This window comes from Macaca mulatta, chromosome 11 (assembly GCF_049350105.2).
Source record: "Macaca mulatta isolate MMU2019108-1 chromosome 11, T2T-MMU8v2.0, whole genome shotgun sequence".
NCBI classification, from domain to species: domain Eukaryota; kingdom Metazoa; phylum Chordata; class Mammalia; order Primates; family Cercopithecidae; genus Macaca; species Macaca mulatta.
Genome location: NC_133416.1, coordinates 106,515,750 through 106,532,665, shown reverse-complemented (window position 1 = coordinate 106,532,665; position 16,916 = coordinate 106,515,750). Strand labels below are relative to the sequence as shown.

At 36.3% G+C, this 16,916-nt stretch overlaps 1 protein-coding gene across 7 annotated transcripts in view; it reads left to right on the top strand.

Moving 5' to 3' along the window:
* ANKS1B (ankyrin repeat and sterile alpha motif domain containing 1B) overlaps positions 1–16,916 on the top strand; it is a 1,294,913-nt gene that overhangs the window by 791,026 nt on the left and 486,971 nt on the right. The gene's annotated exons all lie outside the window — the stretch shown is intronic.

The following is a 16,916-nucleotide window of genomic DNA, read 5'->3' as shown; positions in this document are numbered from 1 at the left end:
ATCAAGTGCTCAGGCTTCACAATACAATGGTGACAGATAATCTTATAAACACCCTCCTATTTCTAAATCAGTTTTAATAATCGTGTGTTACATTGAACAGACTGCAAGATATATGGACTATATTAGATTAGTTTCAAGTGCATTCATATAAAAAATATGTAGTTAAAATGTATTTTATAAGGCTGTCATTTTCTTCTTATACTTAAGGTTAACTTGTATTCATTTGTCAATATATAAATGCCATCTAGATTTTAATTATAAATGAAAGCTATTAAAATTAATTCATAAGGAATTTTATTATAGAGTACATTGTCTATATTGGATAGATAAAGCGTAGTTCTTAGACCATTTGCTGGAAAATACATAGCTCTGAAATCAGTGGCTAACACTCATCCTACAGCCCTGCTTTCTAAGCTTTTGTTTCTCTTCCTCCTGGGATCTGAGGGCCAGGTCAGAGTCCCTCATAGCAGTAGAGACCCACCCATAGAGAGTTTCTAGGACTTTAGGAATTCACTAAGGCAGAGTAAATGTTCTCTGGTTTCCTGATCCAAGATCCTCTTTCTCTGGGTCTGCAGGAACAGGGAGAGCTCCTGTGTCCCTTTCTCCTAAAAGGACCTCTTCCTGAGTAGAGGAGAGCAAACATCTTCACAGCCCTGGAAACTGCTCCTGCCTAATGTCTGGGTTGCTTCCAAGCCCCTCATGTTTGCTCGCATAGCTCTGGGTCTGCATCAGGAGCTACTTTGTCACCAGTGCATCTGATAGCTATCCTCCTAAGTGGGAATATCACCTGCCAAACTCTAGGGAAACATCTTTTTTTAATGTATTTATAATCTCCTTATTAGAGAACTAAAAAAAAAGGATGCTAAATTGTACTCCATTCTGAACTGTGTATCAGATGATGTGCAATTTACTACTGTCAACATTTTTTGTATTCAATTCTCAAAACAACTCAGTGAAGTATTATTATGCCCATTTTATAGATGAAGAAAAGCTCAGAAAAAATAAGTAGCTTGTTGACTTCTCAGCTGCTTCAAACCCTAATTTTTCTTTTCTTGAAGTCCGTACTCCTTTCAATAAAATATACTGCTGACATAGAATAACAGAAGGTAACCAATTTCTTCTTTCCTTTAGGTCAAATCATACAGACATGCACTAAAGAGAGCCATCTGAGGGGGTATAAGTAGAGAATCAACCTTCCTCTTAGCAAAGCCTAACTACCAGCATGGAAGGCTTCAGCCAACACCCCACAGCCCTCCCAAAATACAGGCCCCATAGTCATGTATGTAAATGAGTCACAGCCCTGAACATATCCTATGTCCCAAAAGTGAATGCACAAACTCTAATGATGACCTAAGTTTCACTTATTTTCAGAGGCAGAATTTTCCTTGCCTCCAGTCATATTCTTTGTTCCATGAACTGTTAAATTTCACATAAAAGCTTCTCTGAAATGCTTTGCAACAGGCATATTATATTTTTGATTTTTATTTCTTTTTACAGTACTATTTTTAATAGAAGCAACTGGGGAAGGTGGGTAGTAGAATACGTTAGCACACAAGCACACTATTTTATCTAAATCAAGAGAGGATTTATTTTTATTATTATTTTATATAACATTTGACTGACTTTTTTTCAGATTGATTAAATCTAAGGAATCACTTAATAATAGGATACCCGTGTAAAAATGTGAATTTCGGTAATTGTTAGGCTAGCATGTGCTAACTAATCTTTATCAAGAGATCGTGTTTAATCAAACGATTGTGTTCTTAGCACCACAGACGCTAAAATGTATTTAGCACCGTACATTCTAACTAGTGTTTAAAAGCAAAAATAACATGCATAATATAAATTTTTATCTTTCAAATACCGCTGAGATTCTCTAGTATTCTAAAATTAGAGATAATGTTCATATGTGATATTTGGTTTCCCTTAAGTGTAAAATAGTTGAGTATTATTCTGTGGTCTAATATTTGCTTATGACATATCCATGGTTTAAAAATGGTACATTTTTTTCAATTCAACAAAATATCCAGCCCTCTAGAAGAAGCCTAGAGAGATGAGCAAGTGAAATCATCCATTAGTAGTGGAATATTTTTCATGTCTCTGATATATGATCAACTAACATCTGCTAGCATACTTCCCATGATAATAAGCTCACTGCTTCCAGAGATAATACATTCTATCACTGAGACGCTCAAATTGTTGAAAACTTATTGTGTTGAGTCAAAAGTATGTCACCTAGGTTTGAATACTCACTATATCAATTATTGGTAGTGTCACCTTGTGCAAATCATTTCATCAGTCTGAATTTCACTTCTTCATATGGAAAACAACTATAATAAATAATACCTACTTTCTTCAATATTATTGGGAGGCTTTAATTAATGAGGAAGTAGTTAACTACATTCTTGGTACATAGCAGATCTTAATAGATGACTTTTTTTTTCCTTGGACTTCTCTTTTCTTTTCCATCTATTATTTTCTTAAAAGAAAAAATTTTTCCAAACAATGGATAATGATTTCTTATTTCCAGTATATGTAAGTGTCTTGAGGATAGGAATGATACTTATTTGATAGAATATACCCCTTGCATATTCACAATAAAGCCATAAAACAGTTGCAAAAGTCTTCTTTGTAGACACTTTAAAAATACTAATTGTATGACTTCCATATAATTGTTAGTGCGTTTTATAAAATCTACCATTAGTGACCTCATACCGGCAAAAGAAGTAAAAGTAATGAGAGGGAATTTGAAAGATAAATAGTAGATTTTTGTAAGTCATAGATCATCATAAAGATGGTTTTTAGATACAAATTTATTTTCCCAAAATATAATGAAGAATTAAGTGACCAATGTAGGTCACTTACCCATGAAAAAAACTTTGTATCTGTTATTGGTTGATTCTATGGTCTTCTGTTCTAATAGCAAAAGAATTGTCATCTACTAGTGTGTTTGATACTCAAGTGTAAACTTCCAGGGGGTTCAGAAATTAAATATTTTATAATTAAATATCACGTATAGGAATATATCCTAAGGAAGCAATTGAACAAGAGCAAAAACTGCATATATAAAGATGTTCATTTCACCATTGTTTATGGTTGTTTAAAAAATAGAATCAAATCAAATGACCATTAATAGAAAATTTAAAAAATAAATTACAGTAATTCCTGATGATAAAATGTTAGACACCTAATTTAAAATGACTTTGTATCTATATGTATTACCATAGAAATATAGCCATAATATGTTACTAAATGAAAAAAGCAGATAATAAAGTAAAATATTATCCCATTTTTGAATACACATACATGCAAAAAAATCTGAAGGGACATATGCAAAAAGTTTAACAGTGGATATCTCTGGGTAAGATTATTAGTGATTTTCATTTTCTGCTCTCTCTTTTTCTAAATTTTCTAAACTTGTAACAGTGAGTATACATTAATTTTATTTTCATTGTCTAAATTATTTAATAAACAAAGAAGTATATCCAAATTTAGTAAACAAATATAATGGTAAGCAAATAAAATATTTATATGGACACATATATGTACATATATACATTTATATGTGAAGCATAAAATTTTATAGGTATCAATGCTGAAAATTAGGTAAAATTTCCTAAGTGAATACTGTTTCTGAATATATGATTACATCTTTTTATCAGTTTTGAGTCAAAATAGCTGTGTTTCAGTGGTTTCAGAAAGGGGAGTCATTGGACTTGTTTTTATTTTTATTTTTAATGACCTCTTGTCAAAATAATATTTTCTTTTGTTTATGTTCTTGTTGTATGTATATCCTAGTGATTTTCTAGTCTCCGTCTATGTGCACATTCAATTTTTATGTATTAATAATTTTATGGATAAAGTTTTTGTAATCTTCACTTTCACATACCATTTCAACAAATTCTATTTTGCTTCCATTTTTCTTACTCCTTTTTTTACCCTTCTTGTAAGTGTTCAGTGTTAGTGTGGTGTATGTGCTTCCACTCTTTTCTCCAATTTCATTCAATCACATACAGATAGAAGATAAATAAATCAATATAGATACATACATACATAGATAGATATTATTTGTATTTTAAGAACATGAAATCATGCCATATACATTTCCCTGACACTCATTCTTCTCATTTAACAATAAATCATAGCTTTACCTTACTTACCTTTATTTTAGTAAAGTAAACAACTTATGAAACAAAATGCGTTTGTGAACTTCACTCTCAAAGAGGAAAAGAGCTCAGAGATCTGATTGCTACTCCTACGTCTGCACCAACTTACTATATGACTTAAAAAAACAACCCCTTACAGTAAGCCTCAGTTTCCTCATTTGAAAATGAAACAGTAGGGCTAGATCTTTTCCAGCTCTATAATTCCATGACTCATACTTTTATATTTTGTTTTATGAGTTATGCTTTGGCAGAATGTCCTCCTTTAAAGCTTTTCACATCTCAATTTTGTGAAGACAAATGACCAATAAATTTCAAGTATGTGTATTTCAACCAGGTTCTTCTAGGAATGTTGCCAGATCATCATTTTACAATGTTTTTTAAATATATTAATATAACAAATACATAATGTAAGTGATATGTGTCTGTAAGATAGATAAGTTCTTTATAAGCAAAAGTGACTTTCACCTAAGCATCTCAACTCTCTGAATAAACCTTACACTGATTTGTAGACTTACATGACTAGCTGCAATCATATGCATGTTAGTGATACAAATGGGAAGAAATGAAGAGTTTCTCCTATTATATTTAACCTGCTTCTTGGCTCCACTAAGCTTTTTATAAGAATTTATGTGACAAAAAAGTAGTTAGCCTTTTGATAGTATATACTTTTCATGAGGTTGCAGATCCTGGCCAAATGTTCACAATTGCCCATTTCTTGCCCACTGACTTGGCTTGACCAAGATTTAATCAGGCATCTCTCCTCCCCACAGGCTCCTTTCCCCAAACCTGAGCCAACACTAAAATGTAAACATCCCATTGTGTTAGGCTGTTCTTGCCTTACTATAAAGAAATACCTGAGACTGGGTGATTTGTAAAGAAAAGAGGTTTAATTGGCTCACATTCTGGAGGCTTTACAGGAAGCATGTTCCTCGCATCTGCTCGCCTTCTAGGGAAGCCTCAGAAAACTTACAATCATGGTAGAGGGTGTCAAAGGGGGAGCAGGCACTTCATATGCTCCTTCATATGGCAGGAGCAAGCGAGAAAGGGGGGAGGTGCCAAATACTTTTAAACAACTAGATTTTACGAGAACTCACTCACTGTCATGAGAATAGCACCAAGGGAATGATGGTAAACCATTCATGAGAAATACACTCCCATGATCCAGTAACCTCCCACCAAGCCCCACCTCCAACACTGAGGATTACAATTCAATGTGAAATTGAACAACACACTAGGGAACAAAATCACTAGTTATATCACCCCACCTTAACAGTTCATTCCAAATTAGCTGAACACAGCAACATTTCTTGTTATACCATCCTCATCATGATGTCTGCTCAGCCCCGCCCTGTCACACAATTTTACCTCTAAGTTTCTGCTACTTCTGTTTAGCCCTCCCTATAAAAGAAAAACCTTTTAGACTGATTTTTGAGATGCTTGAAAATCGTAAGGGAGGAACATTCTCCAGGTTGTTGTAGGTTTTTTTACGTCTCACTGTGCCTAAGTCTGGATTTGTTTTATTGACAGTAAGTTCTTGGGCCTCCTTTGGTTCACCTTCTAACTTCTCACCAATCACCCTTTCCCTTTTAGTATCAAACATACAAACGACATTTCCACAGTTTTATCTCTCAAAGATGATACTCACTGGTTTTCTCTGCTCTAGCCATCATTTAGGAAAAATGAATACATGTTTGTTCGTATGACGTGTGTATTATATTCCTATGATAATCAGAACTGTAGATGTGATATAATTATGTATATAAAGTATATACCCTAGACAATATACACATTGATTGTTGTATCAACTTCTGATACAATTCTGTATCAAACAAGAATTTCCATAGAAAATTTCACTATTATTTCTTTGGATCACACCAAATGTGCACAATCATAAAACATAAGTGAAACACTAGGGCTCATTTTAACGCAAGCAAATATATAATACCAAATACCTGTCACCTACTGTTACTGACACATGAAATGGTTGTGATGGTGATGTCAAACTTTTATTATAAGAATACAGGAAAGAAAACAGAACTTTATTACCCTGTGCACTTACAGCAGAAATTTCTTCTCTGGAAGCTACTCAAGAGATTAAATAGATCATTTGCACCTGGTATACTATTATTAGTTCTTTCAATGGACTAAGTGCTCATGTTCCTTAGAGTGGACTCTGTATGTTTATACCCTGCCTATCTTCAAAACAGGTTTGAGGAGGCTTACTAAAAAAGATATAATTACAGTGAAATAAAAATCCATTGAAACAGTACTAAAAGGTATGAACTAGATAGTATAAAAGAGAAAAATGTATAAAGGAGAACAAATAAAATAATCCATGTATTAGGGTTCTCTAGAGGGACAGAACTAATAGGATGGATGGGGAGTTTATTAAGGATTATTGACTCACATGATCACAAGGTGAAGTCCCACAATATGCCATCTGCAAGCTGAGAAGCAAGGAAGCCAGTCCAAGTCCCAAAACCTCAAAAGTACGGAAGCCGACAGTGCAGCCTTCAGTCTGTGGCCAAAGGCCCGAGAGCCCCTGGCAAATCACTGGTGTAAGTCCAAGAGTTCAAAAGCTGAAGAATCTGGAGTCTGATATATGAGGGCAGGAAGCATTCAGCACAGGAGACAGATGAAGGCCGGATGACTCAGCAAGTCTGCCCATTCCACTTTCTTCTGCCTGCTTTTTTGTAGCCACACTGGCAGCTGATTAGATCATGCCCACCCAGATTGAGGGTGATCTGCCTCTCCCACCGACTCAAATGTTACTCTCCTTTGGTAACACCCTCACAGAGACACCCAGAAACAATATTTTGCATCCTTTAGTCCAATCAAGTTGACATTCAATATTAACAATCACATTTTAGAAAACCCAAACTAAGAAAAATGACTACAACTAAGACGACAACTTGACTCTGAGCTTCTTGATAATCAAGACAAAAGTGGGCTATAGAACTGTCATTACAATATTATATAATATTATATTGATAACAATATTATCAAGGCATGTAGAGAAAGAAACTCTTTTCCAGCTTTAAACTCTAGAAAGAATTTTCCCCATGGGTCATTTTATAAAAACTGTATAGCTATAATAGATTTGGAATAACGCTTTCATTAGAATTCAGGGAAAGGGGGAGTATACTACCTACGAATTATATATAGCCAGGTATACAGTGATAAGTAGTGCTTCCATAAAAACTTTTCGACTGGGATTTCTAGCTTTTTCCATGATATAAACACACATTAGTTCTGAAACATCAATGTTGTTTTTCCTTACCCTTTCAAAAAAGGCTCTCTTTATTTAACCTGTTCTGTGTTTCAATTACTTAAATCCCAGGATTTGAGAGATACTTGATAAATTACACGCACGATCTGAATTTTTATGTAACAGGAATGTTGGGAGAGCCACTCACCATATGAGAAAGAATGTGAGATACAGTGTCAGAAAGCATAAGTCAAAGTCCTGGGATTTTCCCTTACTTACTGTATGACCTGGGTTGGTCATTGCTTCATCCTTCTGAGTCTTCATTTCCTTATTCTTTAAAATAACGGTGATGATGTATTAGTCTGTTCTCTCACTTCTATAACAAAATACCTAAGACTGGGTAAGAAAATAGGTTTAATTGGCTCACAGTTCTCCAGGCTTTATAGGAAGTATAGCAGCATCTGCTTCTGGGGAGGCTTCAGGGAGTTTTACTCAGGACGCAAGGCAAAGCAGAAGCATAGGCATCTTACATGGCAGGAACAGGACCGAGAGAGAGAAGGGGGAGGTGCTACATACTTTCTTTTTTTTTTTTTTTTTTTAAATTATACTTCAAGTTGTAGGGTACATGTGGATAACGTACAGGTTTGTTACATATATATACTTGTGCCATGTTGGCGTGCTGCACCCATCAACTCGTCAGCACCCATCAACTCGTCATTTACATCAGGTATAACTCCCAGTGCAATCCCTCCTCCCTCCCCCCTCCCCATGATAGGCCCCGGTGTGCGATGTTCCCCTTCCCGAGTCCAAGTGATCTCATTGTTCAGTTCCCACCTATGAGTGAGAATATGCGGTGTTTGGTTTTCTGTTGTTGCGATAGTTTGCTGAGAATGATGGTTTCCAGCTGCATCCATGTCCCTACAAAGGACACAAACTTATCCTTTTTTATGGCTGCATAGTATTCCATGGTGTATATGTGCCACATTTTCTTAATCCAGTCTGTCACTGATGGACATTTGGGTTGATTCCAAGTCTTTGCTATTGTGAATAGTGCCGCAATAAACATACATGTGCATGTGTCTTTATAGCAGCATGATTTATAATCCTTTAGGTATATACCCAGTAATGGGATGGCTGGGTCAAATGGTACTTCTAGTTCTAGATCCTTGAGGAATCGCCATACTGTTTTCCACAATGGTTGAACTAGTTTACAATCCCACCAACAATGTAAAAGTGTTCCTATTTCTCCACATCCTCTCCAGCACCTGTTGTTTCCTGACTTTTTAATGATTGCCATTCTAACTGGTGTGAGATGGTATCTCATTGTGGTTTTGACTTGCATTTCTCTGATGGCCAGTGATGCTGAGAATTTTTTCATGTGTCTGTTGGCTGTATGAATGTCTTCTTTTGAGAAATGTCTGTTCATATCCTTTGCCCACTTTTCGATGGGGTTGTTTGTTTTTTTCTTGTAAATTTGTTTGAGTTCTTTGTAGGTTCTGGATATTAGCCCTTTGTCTGATGAGTAGATTGCAAAAATTTTCTCCCATTCTGTAGGTTGCCTGTTCACTCTGATGGTAGTTTCTTTTGCTATGCAGAAGCTCTTTAGTTTAATTAGATCCCATTTGTCAATTTTGGCTTTTGTTGCCGTTGCTTTTGGTGTTTTAGACTTGAAGTCCTTGCCCATGCCTATGTCCTGAATGGTATTACCTAGGTTTTCTTCTAGGATTTTTATGGTATTAGGTCTAACATTTAAGTCTCTAATCCATCTTCAATTAATTTTCGTATAAGGAGTAAGGAAAGGATCCAGTTTCAGCTTTCTACTTATGGCTAGCCAATTTTCCCAGCACCATTTATTAAATAGGGAATCCTTTCCCCATTTCTTGTTTTTGTCAGGTTTGTCAAAGATCAGATGGCTGTAGATGTGTGGTATTATTTCTGAGGACTCTGTTCTGTTCCATTGGTCTATATCTCTGTTTTGGTACCAGTACCATGCTGTTTTGGTTACTGTAGCCTTGTAGTATAGTTTGAAGTCAGGTAGCGTGATGCCAGCAAGCAGACCTAATAGACGTCTACAGAATATACATTCTACTCAGCACCACATCACACTTATTCCAAAATTGACCACATAATTGGAAGTAAAACACTCCTCAGCAAATGTACAAGAACAGAAATTATAACAAACTGTCTCTCAGACCACAGTGCAATCAAACTAGAAATCAGGACTAAGAAACTCAATCAAAACCACTCAACTACATGGAAACTGAATAATCTGCTCCTGAATGACTACTGGGTACATAACGAAATGAAGGCAGAAATAAAGATGTTCTTTGAAACCAATGAGAACAAAGATACAACATACCAGAATCTCTGGGACACATTTAAAGCAGTGTGTAGAGGGAAATTTATAGCACTAAATGCCCACAAGAGAAAGCTGGAAAGATCTAAAATTGACACTCTAACATCACAATTAAAAGAACTAGAGAAGCAAGAACAAACACATTCAAAAGCTAGCAGAAGGCAAGAAATAACTAAGATCAGAGCAGAACTGAAGGAGATAGAGACACAAAAAACCCTCCAAAAAATCAATGAATCCAGGAGTTGGTTTTTTGAAAAGATCAACAAAATTGATAGACCGCTAGCAAGACTAATAAAGAAGAAAAGAGAGAAGAATCAAATAGATGCACTAAAAAATGATAAAGGGGATATCACCACTGACCCCACAGAAATACAAACTACCATCAGAGAATACTATAAACACCTCTACGCAAATTAACTAGAAAATCTAGAAGAAATGGATAATTTCCTGGACACTTACACTCTCCCAGGACTAAACCAGGAAGAAGCTGAATTCCTGAATAGACCAATAGCAGGCTCTGAAATTGAGGCAATAATTAATAGCCTACCAACCAAAAAAAGTCCAGGACCAGATGGATTCACAGCTGAATTCTACCAGAGGTAAAAGGAGGTGCTGGTACCATTCCTTCTGAAACTATTCCAATCAATAGAAAAAGAGGGAATCCTCCCTAACTCATTTTATGAGGCCAACATCATCCTGATACCAAAGCCTGGCAGAGACACAACAAAAAAAGAGAATTTTAGACCAATATCCCTGATGAACATCGATGCAAAAATCCTCAACAAAATACTGGCAAACCGGATCCAGCAGCACATCAAAAAGCTTATCCACCATGATCAAGTGGGCTTCATCCCTGGGATGCAAGGCTGGTTCAACATATGCAAATCAATAAACGCAATGCAGCATATAAACAGAACCAAAGACAAAAACCACATGATTATCTCAATAGATGCAGAAAAGGCCTTTGACAAAATTCAACTAAAAATTCATGCTAAAATTCATGCTAAAATTCATGCTAAAAACGCTCAATAAATTCGGTATTGATGGAACGTATCTCAAAATAATAAGAGCTATTTATGACAAACCCACAGCCAATATCATACTGAATGGGCAAAAACTGGAAAAATTCCCTTTGAAAACTGGCACAAGACAGGGATGCCCTCTCTCACCGCTCCTATTCAACATAGTGTTGGAAGTTCTGGCTAGGGCAATCAGGCAAGAGAAAGAAATCAAGGGTATTCAGTTAGGAAAAGAAGAAGTCAAATTGTCCCTGTTTGCAGATGACATGATTGTATATTTAGAAAACCCCATTGTCTCAGCCCAAAATCTCCTTCAGCTGATAAGAAACTTCAGCAAAGTCTCAGGATACAAAATTAATGTGCAAAAATCACAAGCATTCTTATACACCGGTAACGGACAAACAGAGAGCCAAATCATGAATGAACTTCCATTCACAATTGCTTCAAAGAGAATGAAATACCTAGAAATCCAACTTACTAGGGATGTAAAGGACCTCTTCAAGGAGAACTACAAACCACTGTTCAGTGAAATAAAAGAGGACGTAAACAAATGGAAGAATATACCATGCTCATGGATAGGAAGAATCAATATCGTGAAAATGGCCATACTGCCCAAGGTAATTTATAGATTCAATGCCATCCCCATCAAGCTACCAATGAGTTTCTTCACAGAATTGGAAAAAACTGCTTTAAAGTTCATATGGAACCAAAAAAGAGCCCGCATTGCCAAGACAATCCTAAGTCAAAAGAACAAAAGTGCTGCATACTTTCAAACAACTAGATCTCAAGAGAACTCACTCACTATCATGAGAACAGCACCAGAAGATGGTGCTATACCGTTCGTGAAGGACCATCCCCCATGATCCAATCACCTCCCACTCGACCCTACCTCCAACACTGGGGATTACAATTTGTCATGAGATTTGGGTGGGGACAAATGAGGTCATTTATATGAAAGCACTTATAAACTGTAATGCTCCATTAGTTATTATTCTGTTACCTCTCCAGAAAACTCTTTGTTTTTAAATTAGAAGTCAGTGTACTTTTTTCCTCCATGCAATTGAATACAGTTTATAAGCTGTATAAATGAATAAAATCATTAGTTTATATTCAGACATACATCATTCACCCTATGGAAGGTTTCTAAAAAAAAAAAAAAACACATTTTAAATATATATAGGCTTTTCTTCCTGAAAAGTGACCAGTAAAATATGTTTTCTAGTTTATTTTTGTATATTAAAGAAAAATTTGTTTATTCTGTGAACAAAATTAATAAGGCAGAGTTTTCCCCACTAATAAAAACAGGAACAGAGAAATTCCAGGACAATGAAGTATGACAACCAAGTACTCATTCATGAGTGCAGAAATATAGCACACTTGGCTATCATTCAACATACAGTCAAATGCTTCACAACTAATTTCATAAAGTAGGCAGTAAATTTTTTGGAAAATGATTATGCTAACAGCTGGCTGGTTGGGCATATAATGTGGAGTGCGGAAAGCCTGAAGGCAGACAGGACAGCTATGCTGCTGTCAAGGTCATCTAGACCAAAGATTTCCAACCCCCAGACCACAGACCAGTACCAGCCCATGGCCTGTTAGAAATCTGGCTGCATAGCAGGAAGTGAGCAGCAGGCGAGTGAGCATTACCACTGGAGCTCTGCATCCTGTCAGATCAGCAGCAACATTAGATTCTCATGGGAGTGCGAACCTTTTTGTGAACTGCGTAGACTGTGTGCTTCTTATGAGAATCTAATGCCTGATGATCTGTCAACATCTCCCATTACCCCCAGATGGGACCATCTAGTTGCAGGAAAACAAGCTCAGGGCTCCCACTGATTCTACGTTGTGGTGAGTTGTATAATTATTTCATTAGATGTTACAATGTAATAATAATAGAAATACAGTACACAAAAAATGTAATGTGCATGAATCATCCCAAAACTATTCTCCACCCTGGGCCCTGCCCATGGAAAAATTGTCTTCCATGACACCAGTCCCTGATGCCAAAAGATTGTGAATTGCTGATTTAGGAAAGGGGAAAGGAATAACTAGGAAAGGTAATGTCCACTATTTAGTAATATTTAACCTTTCTGATGTCACCCACTGCTTTGAGTGTCTGATGGAAACTGTGAGGGCAATTCCAGGAAAAATGCAAACGTACTTTAAAAGAAAACATTTTATTTTCAATCCCTTTCACATATACATGTGTATATATGTGTGTGCAGATGAGTATGTGCACACACCCATGTCCACTTTGAAGGAAGAAACATGCTTGTAGGCAAAGAAAATGTAACCATTGATGAAGAATTATTAATTAAAAAATTTTTTCCAAGTCCCAAGAGTAAGTGCTTCAGACTTAGAATTTCCAGTGTTAGAAGTGTTCATACCCACTTTTAGTGCTAAAAATATCACCAAAGTATCTCAGAGAAAGATACAGAGCCTCTGTTCTGTTTGGGAAGATCAAGCATGAGATTTGAACAATAATTCATATCTCAATAAAAATGAGCCATATTCTAGATTTGGAAAATGATTAAATTGAACATTTCAAAGTATGAGATGTCAAATAAGAGAGTTTTTGTTTGTTTGTTTGTTTTTGAGACAGGGTCTTGCTCTGTCACGCTGGCTGCAGTGCAGTGGCATAGTCATGGCTCACTGCAACCTCCACCTCGCCAGCTCAAAGGATCCTCCTACCTCAGCCTCCCAGGTAACTGGGATCACAGGCCAGGGCCACCATACCTGGCTAAATTTTTTGTATTTTTGGCAGAGACAGGGTTTTGCCATATTGTCCAGGCTGGTCTTCAACTTTTGAACTTGAGGAGATCCACCTGCCTTGGCCTCCCAAGGTGCTGGGATTACAGGCATGAGCCACCACTCCTGGCCAAGAGAGTTTTAATGTAAGAAAGTATAAAAGTTTATACAATATTTAGTGAAGAAAATCTCCCTATAATACCTATTACCTCAGACACCCGTTTCTCTTCCCAATAGGCAACCACACAGTGTCAGGTATATCCTTCCAGGGTATTTAACTGAGGTACAAACAAATATAAACATGTATTTTTCCTCTCTTTATCTCTCCTTTTTAAGCTATATAACAAATGGTAGCATACCCTACATTCTGTTCTTTATCTTGTTTTTTTAACCCATTAATTTAATTTAATAGAGATATTTCCACAGTAGAACATAGAGCACTTCTTGGTATATAGTTGTATGAATGTTTTATGTGCCTGCAAAATTTTAAAAAATAATAATAATCCTATTAATATACCTTAATTTATTTAACTATCTCCCTATCAATAGCAATGGTTTATATATTTTATTTATTATAAACAATGCTGCAACAAATAGCCTTATTTATACTTCACATATGAAGGCATATGTGTGATGGATACATTCCCAAAAGCTTAATTGCTGGTTCAGGGACATTTGTGCTTTTGGTAAGTATTGCCAAATTGCCCTCCTTAGGAGTTACAATGATTTATACTATCAGCAGCAACATAAGGAAAAGTTTATTATGTCCTGACCAATATAGCATATTATCAAATTTTTGGAACTTACGTATTTGGTAGGTGAAAGGCAGTATCTTTGTGCCATTTTTTTGTATTATGAATAAAATTGAGCTTTTTTTTCATATGTTTAATTCCATTTGTATTTCCTTTTTTCTGAACTGCTTGTTCAAAATGCCTTGGCCCATTCTGGGAGCTGCTGTTGGTCTACTTCTATTGATGTGAAGGGCAAAGGAGCTCTTTCTTATTAGCCATATAGCCCCATGAATGGATACAAGTTGTAATTATCTTTCCTCAGTTTTTAATTTACTTGCAACTTAACTTACGGTGATTTTTACTATGCAAATTTTTAAATTGTTTTGCAGTTTATTTAATCAAACCTTTTTTAAATGAATGGCTTTAAAATGTTATATTCTTATTAGAAAGGCCTCCCTCACTCCCAGATTATATAAGAATCTTATTATAGTTTCTTGTAGTACTTTTATGGTTTGAGTTTTTCTATATTTGATCTATGTAATTTACTGTTGTATAAGGAATGAGGTATGGATCAAACTTTATTTTTACTAGATGACTACTTAATGGCTCCTATATTATTGAATGAATTAATAGTCCATGTCATCCTCACTGATTAGAAATGGCACTTGTATGCTTGATGCCAAATTATATTTTGTTTTTCACTTAATTTCTACTGCATTCCCCTTATGTATCTGTATTTATTCATATTTACTCATGTGTCAACAACACATGGTTATAATTATTTACCCTTTATAATGTGTCTAGGTCAGGCGCGGTGGCTTACACCTGTAATCCCAACACTTTGGGAGGCCAAGGCAGGTCAGGAGTTCAAGACCAGCCTGGCCAACGTGGTGAAGCCCCATCACTACTCGAAATACAAAAATTAGCCGGGTGTGGTGGCATGCATCTGTAATCCCAGCTACTCTGGAGACTGAGACAGGAGAATTGCTTGAACCTGGGAGGTGGAGGTTGTAGTGAGCCAAGATCACGCCACTGCACTCCAACCTGGGCAATAGAGCAAGACTCCATCTCAAAAAATAGCAATAATAATAATAATGTGTCTAATACCCATTTTGGGAGCTCATGTTTTCCTAACCAGTATGTCCATGTTGGTACTCCAATACTTTAAAAATATTTGAACACCACCCACCACCACTCTGTTTCTTCAGGGTTTGGAGATGCCTAGTTTATCCCTAGAGGGCATGAGAATGACTGGCTCTATAGACTCATACATCAACTGAAATTTTCTTTCTAGCTGACAGCTATGCTCAAAGACTGAATTCTTAGAAAGAGGTTTTCTGAGTAGTTGGAAGATCCCAGCACACTCCCTGGGACTTTAGAGACTGAAATGGATGGTCTTCATCTGGAAGTTTCTAGAAAGTAGGCATTGCTTGGAGAGTTGATTTGACTGTCATTGTGAAAGGCATTTTTTGTGTACTTTTTCACAAAAGCCTTTAACTTTTGACTTTTTTCTAGTGGGCTTAAAGTCCAGCTAACCGGTAAGGGAGGAATATTTAACTTCTGTATAATGACTATAAATGATCTGCTTGAATCTGAGTCATGTCTGTCACTTCCTACAAGGCCACTTCTTTGAAAGAAAATCTTGTTTCTTTGTTGGTGCTTATCAAATCAGCCTCCTATCCTTCCACAGAGATGAGGAGATAAGGACATTATCTTTTTTGATTATTATAGCTCAAAGGGATGGCTCCTAGGTCCTTGGGAAGGACATTTTTAGGATGTAAAATCAGTGAGAGACTGGGAGAAGATTTACATGTCAAAGGGCCAGAGACCTAATTTATAATTGCAAGTTTGGTAAAGTAAATGCTCTGAGTAAAGGGAGGTCAGGAGCCTGTAGTCAAGAAGAAACCTACCTAAAATTTAATCAAGCTGGGTGGAACATTAACCCATAGCAAATCTATTCATTGGTGACTCATTTAGAATGGAACTACCAGTTCTCGAAGGAGAATTCACCCTCTTCTCTGAAGGAATCATCTGATCTCTCAGGGCACCTCCACATTGTGAGTTTTTTGTGACAATGAAGCTGAATTAGAGGAATTCTGCTAAATAGCATGGTTTCATGTGATTTCAAGTTTATGTATAATACATATATATGTCAGAAAATGGTTAGGAGGTGCAGATACTCACAGAATCTTTCACATGCTATGGTATTTTGTACTAGGTTTAACAAGACTCTCCTACTTCTATTGTTTGTTTGTTTGTTTGTTTGTTTGTTTGAGACAGAGTTTTGCTCTGTCACCCAGGCTGGAGTGCAATGGTGCGATCTCAGCTCACTGCAAGCTCCGCCTCCCGGGTTCCTGCCATTCTCCTGCCTCAGCCTCCTGAGTAGCTGGGACTACAGACTCTCCTACTTCTTAATTATAAAAGATATAGTTAGCTAACTTTTAAGTTGGCACTTATTATGAGCTCGGCACTATTAGTTCACATAATCCTCATGAATACTCTGTGAGGTAGGTGTTACTCCCACTTTACAGACCATGAAATGGTGGGAAAGTGAGATTAAGAAACTTTTCCAAGGTCATTTAAGCAGAAGCAGTGAGATTCAAGCCCAGTTTGATTCCAGAACCCAAGATCTTAACTTCTATGTTAACATGATTTGCTTTCTAATATTTCATGAATTTTTCCAGG